This window comes from Dermacentor variabilis, chromosome 2 (assembly GCF_050947875.1).
Source record: "Dermacentor variabilis isolate Ectoservices chromosome 2, ASM5094787v1, whole genome shotgun sequence".
NCBI lineage: Eukaryota > Metazoa > Arthropoda > Arachnida > Ixodida > Ixodidae > Dermacentor > Dermacentor variabilis.
Genome location: NC_134569.1, coordinates 177,035,816 through 177,050,698, shown reverse-complemented (window position 1 = coordinate 177,050,698; position 14,883 = coordinate 177,035,816). Strand labels below are relative to the sequence as shown.

The 14,883-nt window shown below is 45.4% G+C and overlaps 1 protein-coding gene across 1 annotated transcript in view; it reads right to left on the bottom strand.

The window, feature by feature from the left end:
- The window catches only part of LOC142570568 (uncharacterized), a 60,033-nt gene extending 45,511 nt beyond the window's left edge, over positions 1-14,522 (bottom strand). The window contains exon 1 of the mRNA XM_075678940.1: positions 14,457-14,522. The gene's annotated coding sequence lies outside the window, so the exon portion shown is untranslated. The remainder of the gene's footprint in view (positions 1-14,456) is intronic.
- Between the last annotated feature and the right edge of the window lie 361 nt (positions 14,523-14,883).

Genomic DNA, 14,883 nt, shown 5'->3' with positions numbered 1-14,883 from the left:
GGATATTCCAGTTACTTTTGGTCATCAATGCATAACAGTGCCTTTTATTAAAAAAAGTAAGTGAAGCAATAGTGCATTTTTACCGCCAATTGGATGACTTGTGTCTCGTCACTGGCGTCATTCTGGAAATTCATTCTTGGTGCATACGCCTTGTAAAGTTACCGGCTACAATTCGCAAAAATTAATTAGGAAGTGAATTTTTCATAATTAGTTGAATATGTGTCTTAATCTGTAATGCAAGTAATGTCTGGCACTCCGTATATTGAATTATGTTAGCTGTAACAGCCAGGCTATAATAAATTCCATAAAACTGAAAGATAACCACCCTACATATCAGTGTCGCAGTGACTGCTATTGGCTCCACCGAATTGTGTCATGGTTATAGTACCACTGGCTACCTAATAAAGCAAGTACATTTTCTGAGTGTTCATATGTACTGTGATGTCAGTCTGCTTGTACATTTATTTATGTAGGTATTTGTTTTTTTAAGATTTATTTCTTTTGGGATATGTGTTTTACTTGAGTGCCACACAGACTACATCTGTCAGTATTCCATTTTGTTAAGGCGCCAATCTGCAGGATGTTTCGACTTTGGAATAGTTTTAAGGTTCCTAATGTTCTCAAACTAGAAATTTTTGTACATTTACACAGATGTCTGGTTACAAATAAACACGTCACCGAGAAAAAATGGTTATTTTCTGCATTGGTACGGCACTCTTTTTTGACCATTCTTAGAGAATTGAAAAACTGGCATAACAGTACTGCTAGCAGCTTTACATTATGGTTTATTAGCGGCAATCTAGGAACATGCTTTTAAGCACAGCGTTACCGAGGCCTGCAATACAGAAGCGCCTGTATATAAATTTGCCCGTATCCTCTCAAAGCAAACATATCAACGTGATATCAAAGATAATCATATGCAACACAACATAGCTCAGCAGTATTTTAAGAAAAACGCAGTTTCAAACACTGCTAAATATACGCTGGTGGTCTAGAGGGCTTTTAACATAATTTGTGTCGACGTTCAACACAGCCCCTAACACTATATCAATAGACTTTCTATGTTGAGACTAAACACATCTGCAAAATTGTTTCAATGGCCTTTAAATATTGACAAACACATTTAACAACACTTCAGTGGGCTTTTAATTTCGAGACAACACATATTGAACAATGCTTCAGTCGACTTTCAACATTGAAATACATGATAGTTTGGAGAATACACTAGTGATATTTCAAATTCAAAGGCAACAATGATGTTTCCACAGAATGTCGCGGGGCAAGTATCAACACCTGTCACCAATTCTTTCTCAATGCTTCAACAATTCCACAAGGTGCTTTCAATGGAATCCGTGACGTTGAACGACATTCCAATAGCCTTTCAACAATTTTTTGTAAGGGGTGATTGACATAGCCTCGTCATGTGGGCGTGGAAACTGTACTTAAAAGTTGGTCGAAGCAGTCAGTGATACAATGACTTTTTGCAAGCTCAAAGCGATGACATTCTGTGATGATCGATTCCACTGTAGAGAAATTCTTACACAGTATCCGGTTTATAGGCATGATCGGCTATGCCTTCGAGTACGTGCCCGACCTCTCGGCTTCCCGCATGTCCCTGTCGACCTTGCGGCACAGAGTCAACACGTCCTGAATATAGGATATACATGGTTGTGCGGATGTCTGGCCCCCAATTGCGAGTTTTCTTTGCCGCTAGTTCTCGTCCGAGAAATTTCCCAGATGGATCAAGTAATTTCTGCTCACACACTTCGCAGCTTTTCAAATCCTTCTCGTGTGTCTAGAATCATAGTCGTGCAACGTCATGAAAATCAAAGATGAAATTCGCAAGCATTATCCGCGGGTCCCTCTTGCTATTGTTGCTAACGTGCTCATACATAGCCAGCTACTCATCGACGTCCAGGCAGCTTTTGCCGTTAAATGTCCCGGGATGACAAGGGCGCAAGAGAATGACCGGTAATGACCCTTGATCACAGTGGGTCGCATGATCTGTCATTGTGGTGGCAGCAACGTGCCGTCCGCAGCGAAGTTGTATGTTGAGCTTACACGCCAGTTCCACCAACGATGTTACGGGGATAACGTATAGACAGAGGACATATTGACAAGGCCAGGCGCGCAGCACTACAGCAATGGTATATAGTGCTAGCACATGCAGACCAGATAGTCACACCGTCGTCATCACTCAAGCACCGATCGCAGGATCACCGCCCGTGACATTACGCGCCGGCAGCAGAAGCACCGCCCTGGCGAAATTATGGCTTGGGCCGAGAGTGGCACTGTTCGGGCGCGAGGCATCGACTATATCACTCGTGACTGTTGCAGATGCTAACCTAAAATTTAGCGGAGCGGTCTCATATGTCTCATTAGTGAATGCGCGTGACACTGTAAGGGCCAACATAACGTGAGAGAAGTTTTTCGTATCGGCCAACGTGACGTGAAGGCAATCACAGCAAGTCGAGCGATCCTGGAAGGAAGTTCACTTCCCAGTGTCTGAGATCATCGACATTTTTTATAACCTGTGAAGCCGATAAGCGATCACGGGCATCTTTGCGAGCGTTGTCAGAATGCGCAAGAACATCACGAGCATAGGCAATGGATGCGTCTGCGTGAGGATCAAGTATGGCTGACATGGGAAATGAAATGAAGGCTGCCATCTAGATGGCATGGTCCGAAAATTCGACAAAGTCGGAATAGTAGGCGTTGTGATGCACCTGTTAAAGTTTGGACGCGCAAGTTAGAGTTAGCTAGCGCTTGGTCGCTTGGTCGCTTGATCTACACTTGGTCGTTGCCGAATGTTAGATCAAAGTCCCAGTTCCGCGCGAAAGGCGCAGCATCAATTGCGATAGCCAGTTAGTAAACAGCTATACAAAGTAAGAATAATAATTTATAGGCTGGATAAACTGGTAAAGATTTGCTTGCTAATTAAATGAGCAAACACGGTGTCACGCGCGCGCAGGTAAACGTGAAGCCATTTCACTCGATGATCGCTGAAACTCGCTGTTTCAGCGGCGAAACGCAGCAGCCGCACGGTGTGAAATGACGTTCCTGCTTCCTCTCGCTTCAGCGCGAACGAAGCGTTGAAAGCACAGCGCGAACGAAGCTACCAGCACTCGGTGCAGTATGTCCACATCGTTGTTCGCTCTTAGGATGATGCCCGCACGACTGTGCACTGTGTCCAGATCGGAGATCACGTTCATGCTTACCGATAAATTCCTTAGTTCAATAGGAAGAAAAGATAACAACGTTCCCAAGGCTTTCATCTTTCTTCGGGAAAAAAAGATGAGCTGTGCTGAAGAAATCTTGCAACGTCTAATAAACTTCACGTGATTAAAATACAGTTAGGAATTTGGTCACCAATGAAATCACATGGAAACCGATGTCCGATTAAGTCGGTTTAGGATAGGACACAGGTAGGGTGTTGATGGGTGATGAACCCGTGATCTCTGGTACATGTAGTGAGAGGTGGACCGTTCTCACCAGACAAAAAATTAATAAACAATTTCATCCAGCTCACACACAGCATGTTCCTCTTCATCTTGCAATGTTCTTGGTAAAGAACCGTTACTTCGCACAAAATCTTTTTCATAATTTTTCAAGGAAACCTGCTTAGGATATGTTTACAGCCCAAAGGATCGTAGCGCAGTGCCTTTTGAGACACCGCTGTTTCGATGCTGGATATTGTACAGCGCACGTCTCCGGGCCCTTACTTTTGAAGTACACTGATGAGACAGTATTACTGCTTATAGGGACACATATTAGTATATAACTTCTTCGTAGCATAGCTTTCATTTTCTTCGAACGCCTTATTGTAGACCGCACGCATCACTGTGATCGTTTTATTGCATAAATGTTTTACGCACTCTACAGCGAAATTTCAGGCCACTATACAACCGTATCATTTATACCCTTTGATATTGTCTATAGCATTGATTACATCGTACCATTTCTTGCGGCTCTTTGGTCATCCCTCACCCTTGCGCCATATTTGTCATCATAGCTGCACCTTAACGAAAATTTGTCTATATATATATATATATATATATATATATATATATATATATATATATATATATATATATATATATATATATATATATATATATATACTTCAGTTTTGCATCGCTGCAATATGTTTTACAGAATGCATCAAGAGGCAGTCGTCGCGAAACACTACACTGCTGTGCCACGAGTCTACAGGAAACGCAACAGCCTTTATTGAATTTTTAGGATCTCTACAACCCCCGCCACTCCTTCTTCAGACTCCAAAACATAATTTTATTTCCATCTGCCTAAAGCAAACACGATGCCAGAACAACCAGCGCTTTTACAAGAAGGTATAATTGAATATTTTTTTTATATTTGTGATGGATTGTTTTGTTCACAGAACATTTCCATTGAACGGTGCCTCTTTTGCTGCACATATTTCTTGGAAAAAAGTCGGGAGGGTGGCACAGGAAGAGGTAATTTAATATAAATAGGTGCGAGAATGGCATCACGCAAATTCCACACCATTACTGAGCAGCTTCTCTTTTCGAGCTGTTTTCTGTCACTGTTTGCGAGAATATGAAGATAGAGACAGTCATCTGCATGCGAGATCACCGACGTGTTGTGATTTGTTTCAAACCGAGCTCCCGACCTCTCACGAGTAGGCGTAGTAGGGGTGCTTTTGCTTTGAGCTTTGCAGAGTATCATGCGGGACATTCAACGCTCCTTTTTATACACACGCCTACCCGACTGCCCAACTGACACATGGGCTTAGTCAGAAGGCCTTGTTCAAGATGTTTTCCCTCGGCACCTTGAAATACAAATTTCCGACTCGGAAAAGTCTCGAGCGCACAGGTTATCATACTACACCAATAAAAAGACTCGACCAATTATCATCAATTTTCCGTCGTCTAATGTCAGGGATGCAGTGTGGACGCAGAAATATAAGCTCAAGTGGACTGGTGCATCGGCTAGCGAATTGCAGAGCTACGCGAAACTCAAGGAGGAAACTGACAGAAATTGCAAAGGTAGCCGGGAAGCCGTAACGAGCAGGGATGTCTGCAACGAAAAAATTCGAGACCTGTTTGGCAGACCTGTCGGTCGTCATCTGGCAGCAAAAGAAGAAATTGCGTGCCGCGCTCAGACGTCCACAGAATGCTACGTCGTATACATACAGGATGTGCTAGCCCTCTGTCGCAAGGCTGATAACATGACCGAGGCAGAGAAGCTTTGTCACATACGGAAAGGTATTGCAGATGACACCTTCAATCTCCTGATGTGTAAGGATTGTGCCACTGTGGAGGCAATTATAAAGGAGTGGCGGCGCTTCGAACAAGCCAAGGGCCGGCGCATCACTCAAACTTTCGACAGATTGCCCGATACCGCCGCCACATCTTCTTGCGAAGAACCGCTGCGGTTTGTTCAGCCCACAGGACCGGAATATATCACGCGCATCGTTCGCCACGAGCTTGAGGCTATGGCTGTGGCTCCGGTTCGTTCCGACTGTCGGGACAGCGTCACCGCTATCTCCCTTATACAAGCGGTCGTTAGGGAGGAAATAGCAAGTTTGGGCATTCCATCTCTCTGCTCGGTCCGCCATACAAACACCTACCAGATTTCTCCAGCCGCTCGCTCCCAGATGCAAAGCTTTCCGCCGCTCCGTCGCAACCCAGCTGGTTGGCGCACAGCGGATGGTAAACCTATTTGTTTTAATCGTTCCGGTATTGGACACACCGCCCTTCATTGCCGCAACCACTGGTCATCGCCTCCTCGGTGGTCGTCTCCGAGTTACTACCGCCAAGTACCAGACAATCGTACTTTCTCGCCCTATATGCCCACTAGGAACATCAACGCCGACAGTGTTCCACCAAGATCCAGCCGCCCCCGTCTCTGCAAGGTCGTTGGCTCCGTTCGCCTCTCGTTCACTGCGCTTCGTCCCCTTCTGCAACCGGTCGCTTCGCTTCGGGAAACTAGGCGGTGCAGCTCCCGGAGGTGAAGCTGCAACTCGGACCGGGCCCACAAATCCTGTGTTGACCCTGCCTACATGTGAAAACCTACTGGACATTCAATTTGATGGCGTTCTTGTTATATCTCTCGTTGATACAGGAGCACAGCTTTCAGTTATGAGCGCTGCTCTCCGCCGAAGGCTCAAAAAGGTTCTGACACCCGCCGTACCGTGCACTGTGCGAGTCGCCGATGGGAGTACTTCACCTGTCCTTGGAATGTGCACAGCACGTGTGACCATTGGGGGTCACTATAGCGTTGTTTTATTTATCGTCCTTGAACTGTGCGCATGACCTAATTCTCGGCCTCCGACTTCCTCGCGCAATACTCTGCCCAAATTGAATGCTCCGCAGGCGTTGTACAGTTGGATCTGCCGCTTCCTGCCGACCCAACTACTTGTGCTTCGCACTGCTTATGTTCTGCTGAGTTCGCAAGGCTGTCTCTACAGGCGGCTACAAATGTCCTCCTGACGCCCTGTCCTCCCACACCTGATGGCGAGTACGTCGTGTCGCCGCTTGCTGACGTGATTTTATCGCGCAATATTGCCATACCGATCACCTTATACCGGATCCGCGAAAATGGCGCTCGCGTGCCCATCCTCAATTTTGGATTGTCGTCACATGTGCTGCCACACGGTATCGCCATAGCGCATATCACTCCTTTGGAAGAATTTGAGATTTTTTCTTTGACTGAATCCTTCCTCAGTACCAACGGACCTTTGTCACCCACTCCTTCGTACTCTACGCCTGCAGACGATGTTTCTAAGATGATCGCCCCTGACCTTCCTTCCGAGCAAACAACAGCTCTTCGTCACCACCACCTATCATCTTATTTGGACATCTTTGATTTGGACGACCGTCCACTTGGCCAGACATCTGTTGTCACGCATCTCATCAACACCGGTGGCGTCAGCACCATATATAGGTGGCCATATCGCGCCTCCGCAACAGAAAGCTCCATCATTCCGAGAGATAGACAGGATGATGGACAAGGACATCATTGAACCTTCCAGTAGCCCGTGGGCATCACCGGTTGTCTTAGTAAAGAAAAAAAGACAACTCGTGGCGCTTCTGCGTCGACTACTGTCACCTCAACAGGATAACAAAGAAGGATGTTTATCCCCTGCCTGGCATTGATGACGCTCTTGGCTGCCTTCACAGATCCCAGTACTTTTCATCAACCGACCTCCGCTCCGGCTATTGGCAGATTAGCATCGATGAGATGGACAGCGAGAAAACCGCCTTCGTCAAACCGGAAGGTCTGTACCAATTTAAAGTCATGCCCTTTGGATTATGCAATGTGCCAGCTACATTCGAGTGCATGATGGACTCTCTCTTGAGCGGCTTGAAGTGGTCTACATGCCTCTGCTACCTCGACGATGTGATTGTGTTTTCGCCGAACCTGCGGCGCCTCACAAACATACTATCCGTGTTTGGCAGAGCTGGCCTTCAGCTAAACTTCTCCAAGTGCTATTTCGGTCGCCGTCAAATCAACATGCTCGGCCATGTCGCAAACACCGGCGGAATCCAACCTGATCCACAGAAAGTTCACGCCGTGCGAAATTTTCCTGTACCTTGTTCAGCAAACGACGTCCGTAGTTCTCTGGGCTTATGCTCTTATTTCCGGCGATTTGTGAAAAATTTTGCCGACATCGCTCACCTCTCTCTGACCTTCTTAAGAAAGACATCTCTTTCTGTTGGGGACCACTGCAGGAGAAAGCCTTCTCTACCCTGATTGAGTAACTTACAACTTCCCCGATACTCTCGCACTTTGACCCTTCTGCGCCAACTGAAGCACGAACTGACGCGAGTGGTCATGGCATGGGCGCTTTCCTCGCTCAGCGTCAACAGGGTCAAACCCGTGTCATCGCTTACGCTAGCCGCCTTCTTTCCACACCCGAGCGAAATTATTCCATTACTGAGAGAGAATGTCTCGCGCTCGTATGGGCGGTCGCGCAATTTCGACAGTACCTTTTCGGTTGGAGCTTCTGCGTCGTAACCGATCATTACGCCCTCTGCTGGCTCTCCTCTTTGAAGGACCCAACTGGATGACTTGTGCGTTGGGCACTGCGTCTACAAGAATATAAATTTTCTATTATGTTGAAGTCAGGGCGCCTGCATAAAGACGCTGACTGCCTGTCCCGCAATCCCGTAGATCAACCGGACGATACCGATGCATACAGACTCGTACATCAGAGTTCTATCCCTTTGTGGCGTCCTCCATATTGGCGACGAGAAGCGCAAAAATTCTGTTCTTCCAACACTTATGGAACGCCTAAGCTCCTCGCCCAATGACCCATCCCTCCGAATGTTCACCTTGCGCGATGGAACTTTTACCGTCGTAGCGTTCGTTCTGACGGCCCGGAGCTCTTCCTGGTCGTTCCCAAGCACCTTCGACTCGCCGTGCTCCAGCAACTTCAAGACGCTCCTACTGCTGGACATCTGGGCATCACTCGTACTTACGACCGCCTGCGGCGCCGCTTATTCTGGCCCGGCATTTATCGCTCTGTGCGCCATTATGTCACTTCTTGCGACCTGTGTCAGCGCCCGAAGGCGCCTGCTATGCATCCCGCTTGTTTGCTTCAGCTAATTGATATCCCTACAGAGCCGTTCTTCCGTGTGGGCCTCGACCTGCTTAGCCCCTTTCCAATTTCCATCAAAGGAAACAAATGGATTGCGGCGGCAACAGATTATGCCACGAGATATGCCATCGCACGAGCGCTGCCAACCAGCTGTGCTACAGATGTCGCCGACTTCTTGCTATACGACGCCATCCAACGCCACGGCACCCCTCGCCAGTTGCTGACGGATCGCGGCCGCTACTTTCTATCGAAGGTCGTCGATGATCAGCTCCGCTCCTTTTCTACAGAACACCAGATTGCTACCGCATACCACGCTCAAACAAACGGCCTCTTCGAGCGACTCAACCGCACACTAACTGAAATGCTAGCCATGTGCGTTTCCGACGATCACCCCGACAGGGACGCCGCTTTACCCTACATCACTTTCGCATACAACTCGTCCCGTCACGACACTGCCGGATTTTCACAATTTCACCTTTTGTATGGCCGCAACCCCACCTTGCCCTTTGACACGTTGCCACCTTCCGCAGTTCAATCACCCAGCGCTAGTTACGCTCGCGATGCTATTCACTTAGCCGCCCAGGCCCGAGATCTCGCGTGACATCGCCTCACAGTCTCGCAAGCTTCTCAAAAGCGACGCTACGACCTTCGGCACCAAGACCACAATTTCGCACCTGGTTCTCTTCTCCTTCTCTGGACGACTTTACGTCCTGTCAGCATGTCGGAAAAAAACTTCTTTCCCGTTATCCTGGCCCGTACCAGATCCTACGCCAACTGCCCGACGGGACATACGAGATTGCGCCAGTCGGTCAGCCTTCAGTGCCTCCCAACGTCACCGGCAATGTTTTTCACGTCGCCAGGCTCAAGCCCTATATCCCCGCCATTAACTGAGGCTATATAAATTGCACTGGGACGGAGCTGCCCTGCCGGGAGGGTGATGTGACGGTGAACGAAAGGAAGAAATTGATTTGGACTAGAGGAAGACGAGGTCTGGCAGTTTCCTGAACGCCATATACATCAGTAGTAAATATCCATTATTTTACAGTCGTGGGCCTGCTTTCTTCCTGCAGCAATATTGTTTATCTGAGAGAGAGTTGGCTTTCTGCAAAAGTTAAATATGAAGAAATTTTGGATTGTCAAAAGTGCTACAAATTTTACCGATGTGATCGTGATTACCGGTCTGGTGGTGGCGTTCTGCTGGCGGTTGCGGATAATCTTGATTCTCATGTAATTCCAATTGTATCCTCGCTTGAGCTTGAGTGTGTGCGCGTGCTCATTCATTCTCGCGAAATAAGTTTTTTGTCTGTTAACGGCCACAAACTGCATCGTTGTCCATCTGTAATGAACTGCATGATGTTGTCAATCAGCTGTTCGTCAGATACCCAAAATCGCCCTTCTTCTTTCTTGGCGACCTGAATTTTCCTGATATCAGGTGGGAACGAGACTTGGTTTCCTTAAAACACAAGGCAGCTGAAAGCAAAGAATTTTTTAACTTTTTGTCAGCACTTCAACTTGACGTAGCTTGTTCACCTTCCGACTCGCATAACTCCCACTTCCGCTAATATTCTAGACTTAATACTTACACTACACCAGACCTAGCTTCCGGCTTAACTAATTCGCCGGGAATTAGCGATCACTCTACAATTCACTTCACTATGCAAAGGTTTCCAACAAGAAAAAAAAAATAGGGTCATCCAAGACTACGGTAAAGCAGACGTTACTAGAATGAATAGGGAATTTCAGGTCTTATGCTTATCGCTTTTTCTCCGGTTTTGGGCAGCCATCGGTTGAGGACAACTGGTTGCTTTATAAAAGCAAACTATTGCTTCTTATTGATCGTTTTCAACCTGAAAGCACAGTTTCATCAAGCACTCGCTCTCCAAGGTTTAATCACACGGTAAAGTGCATGCGCAACAAGAAGAAGCGGATAGTTCGACGCGAAAAATTCATAGCCAGAATAGACCACTGGTCTTGCTATCAGACATTTAAAAGAGAATTCCATTCTGCGATTTCAAAACCCAAGAAGGAATTCTTTGTTAAAACTCTTCCTTTGCTACTTTGTTCCTATCGCCGTAAAATTTGGAACATTATTAGCGGTACTAAATGGTCACAAATTCAATTATTCTAATCTAATGTTCCAGTATATCAAAGCGAATGCTGCAATGTTCTGAAAAATGTGTTTGTTACTCATTTGCATAGGAGCACCCCCACAGTATTTCTGTATATACAAAAGCCAACTTCTTATCAATGTGTTATATCGGTATTGATGCGGATGGTGTCGAAATGATGATTGTCAACTTAAAGTGTCTTCATCGGCCGGTGCAGTTTGAATCTCATCAAAAATTCTGAAGTGTACACAAGTTTATTCTTCACTAATATTGTCAAACCTTTTTCTACAGTCAATACAGATGTCTACACTGCCCTCTGATTGGAAGATAGGGAAGGTGGTCCCTGTGCATAAATCTGGTGATGTATATTCCGCCAATAATTACCGCCCCATATGATTAACATCCATTCCAGTAAAAATCTTAGAGCATATAATATACTCGCACCTCATTGAATTCCTTGAGTCCAATTCCTTCTTCAGCATTTATCAGCCTGGATTCCATAAAGCAGTTTCGTGCGAAACGCAATTTCTATGTTTTACTAGCGACTTGTTTGTTAACGCGAATCATGACTTTGATACTGATTGCATACATTTAGATTTTGCTAAAGCATTTGACTCCGTCTCACACGATGTATTTATCTTCAAGCTTAATCAACTTAACATAGACCCCAATGTACTTGCATGAATTAAGGAATTTCTCTCTGACCGTAGTCAGTATGTGACGGCTAACGACTTCTCTTCAACTAATTTTACCGTAGCATCTGGTGTCCCACAAGGGTCCGTTTTGGGACCTCTGCTCTTCTTTATTGGCTTTCTTCCTCAACTGTCCGAATGTTTGCAGATGACTGCGTGGTTTAGCAGAAAATTACTAACCATGCCGATTATCTCAACCTGCAACGTGATCTAGACAGGGTATTTGAGTGTTGCAGTCAATGGCTCATGACACTTTCATTTCATTTCATTTATTATACCCCTCAGGGCCAAGGGCATCACAGAGGGGGAGTGGTAAATACAAAAAGAAGACAAAGACAGTTGATTACATGAGTGTTTAAATGGGACCTGTGTATACAATATTAGCTAAGGCTTCACGGAACCGTTCATAATTAATAAGGCCTACAACTTCGGCGGGAAGATGGTTCCAGTCATGCGAGGTTCGCGGCAGTATTGATTGTGAAAAACTTTTAGTGTTGCATGACAAAATACCGACTTTGTACTGATGATCAATGCGATGGGATACATAAATTGGATGGGGGATGAGGTGATCTCGTAGAGTATGGTGATGGTACAACTTGTGGAAAAGGGCAATACGAGACACTTTTCTGCGAGATGCCAGCGATGGGAGGCAAAGTTTAGATTTTATGTTAGTTATACTCGCTGTCCAGGTATAGTTAGCAAGAATAAAACGTACAGAGTTATTTTGAACCATCTCGAGGTCAGTGATTAGGTTTTCATGAGCAGGGTCCCATACCGGAGTCGCGTATTCGAGTTTGGGTCGTATTATTGTTTTATATAACAAAAGTTTCAAATTAGTAGGTACGTTGAAAAGGTTCCGACGTAGGTAGCCAAGCATGCGATTAGCGTTTTCGATTATGTTCTGAGTATGAAGAGACCAGTTTAGGTTAGAAGTCATGTAAACATCAATATATTTATATGAAGAAACTGATTCCAACGACATGTTGTTAATGTAGTACGACGGTATTGTAGATGTTTTCCTAGAAACAGGCCTGACTTTGCATTTGTTAATATTGAGCTCCATTAACCATTCATTGCACCAGTTCCCTATAGTGGTAAGGTCTGACTGAAGTAATTCAATATCGTTAGCATTGGTAACTTCTCTGAAAACGACGCAATCATCAGCGAATAGATGGATATTGGAGTCGATAAGCGAGTATGCATGTTTCTCGCCACAGTACTAATCATTATCCGCGTACTTACTGCCTCAATAATATTACATTACCATCTGTTCACAGCTATAAATAGCTTGGTGTTCACATTTCTTCTAATCTTTCGTGGAATATGCTTGTCGAATGTGTAACTAACAACGCCAATCGCATGCTTGGTTATCTGCGGCGAAGCGATTGATATGCCCCATCGTCCCTGAAGTTAACACTTTACAAAACTTTGGTACGTTATAAATTAGAGTACGCATGCGCCATATGCGATCCTACTCAGACTACGCTCACTCAAACTCTCGAAGCCATTCAGAAACTCGGAGCACGTTTCATCTGATCGAATTTTTCACCTCGTTCGTATCACATCTATGATGAAAACTTTAAATTTTCCTGACCTTTCGTTGCGTCGAAATTCCTCTCGCCTTAAGCTTTTTCATAAATGTATATAACAACGAGCTGAGGGATGTTCTGTTTCCTCCACCTCATTATATATCTATAAGGACCGATTGTCGCTTCAAGGTGGGTCTACCTTCTTGTCACATAAAATTGTGTAATAACTCTTTTGTTCCAAGAACAAGTGTCGCGTGGAACCACCTTCCCTCCACAATTGCCAGCATAACTAATGACCACAAGTTGAAGATCGCTTTACAAGACGCATTGTAACTTTCTTTTTTGCACGCCTTGCCATTTCCCGCCTTTTCTGTAGTGCCTTTGGGCCCTGAAAGATTTTAAAATAAATAAATAAATGAATAAATAAATAAATAAATAAATAAGCAATGCGGTAACAAAATGTCGTTATCTTCTATGTGTAAAGCGTCTATAGCGTCTCCTCTTTGATAGCAAGGAGTAACGAAGGCGGCAGCAGTACGTGAAGACGACAGCTTCGCCTCCATGTAAGCTAAGTCGGCTCTACGAGACAAGTACCGCAGGATGATACATTGCCCACTTACAGTGTCAGGCCGCGGGAGTATGCTTCTTTAACAATGAGAGTATTTCCTTCCAGGGATATTTTTTCATTATAGATGCACTTTGTTTCTAGATTGTACTCATCGACTAAAGAGAAGGATCTTTGCAGGACGTAAATCTCTTTATCCTGTCTGTAAAACTGAAAAGAAAGAAAGTACACGATCTTCGTCATTTAAACACCATCTGCAGGAAACAAAATCATCCAGAAAAAGAAGTCAGCTATTCTGGGTAAACTTCTTGCTGTGCGAAGTTAGGCGTAGATTAGAAAGGAACATTTGGGTAATAACGACAGGGGCCCACCCCAAATATTGGCGGTCGCCCAAGTGAATCCCACTGATACATTCCGCTCACCTCCACATCAGTCATCGTACAGTCCATTACGGTGGTTCCACAGTGTGCCGGAGCACTAGCTACGTCCACGCCGCCCTGTTGGAACGGCAGAATCTCCGTGTCGAAGCGACGGCATATCGAACAAAAGTGCTAGTGCAGTAAGTGTGCCTTCCACGACGGCGATTTCACGAAAGCAGTGAAATTTTGTATAAAGCTGTTTCCAGCCCAATGTTAAAAATTCACCACCATACTTTTACTGCGCTTCCATGTTCGTGTTTTCTTCGCTTTCTGTCTTTGGCTTGTTGTCTGCAAGCATCAAACCGTATTTCTTCCCGATTTAAGCAATGCGTCTATGTGGTGGCCAGTATGGTCATAAGTACAGGTGACGTGTACGTGAAGTGGAAAACAAATGATGGCGATAGCAATGATACCAGGCGAAGGTGAGCGGAAACAGACCATGACGTCTTTTCTCCACCAACGTGCAGCAGCGTGGCGCTACTTGCATACAAAAGTTGCGTTGCGGCTTTCGCAGCAGTTAACGTTGGCATCAAAGAGGTTCATTGATGACGGCACATACCCAGTGGCCCAAATTCGTCCGATGGTTGCTTTCGAACCCGACTCCCTCACCTTAACAGTCGGGTGATCTACCTAGAAGGCAGCATATTTTCCAGTGACCAAAGTTGGCAAGAAAACGGTTGGAGACATAGAAGCATAGTTGCACAGACACCAGATATTGCGTGAATGACCGTATGAGTATTAATTGTTTGAAATGAAGGAAGCGCTTAGCCTTGTCTTCAAGCATGACATCGCACATATATTGCGTAGGCTCAGATCGGCCACGGTTCTAACTGCTATATTATAGGCTGGCATTGAACATCAATATAGATACACTCGTCGGATTTCAAGGAGCATGTGGGCTTCGTCCTTTAGATACACAATTAAGAGCGCTTCAGTCTTGTTGCTCAAGCGCGAAGCGAAGCCTTCTTTTTCTTTTTCATTTTTCG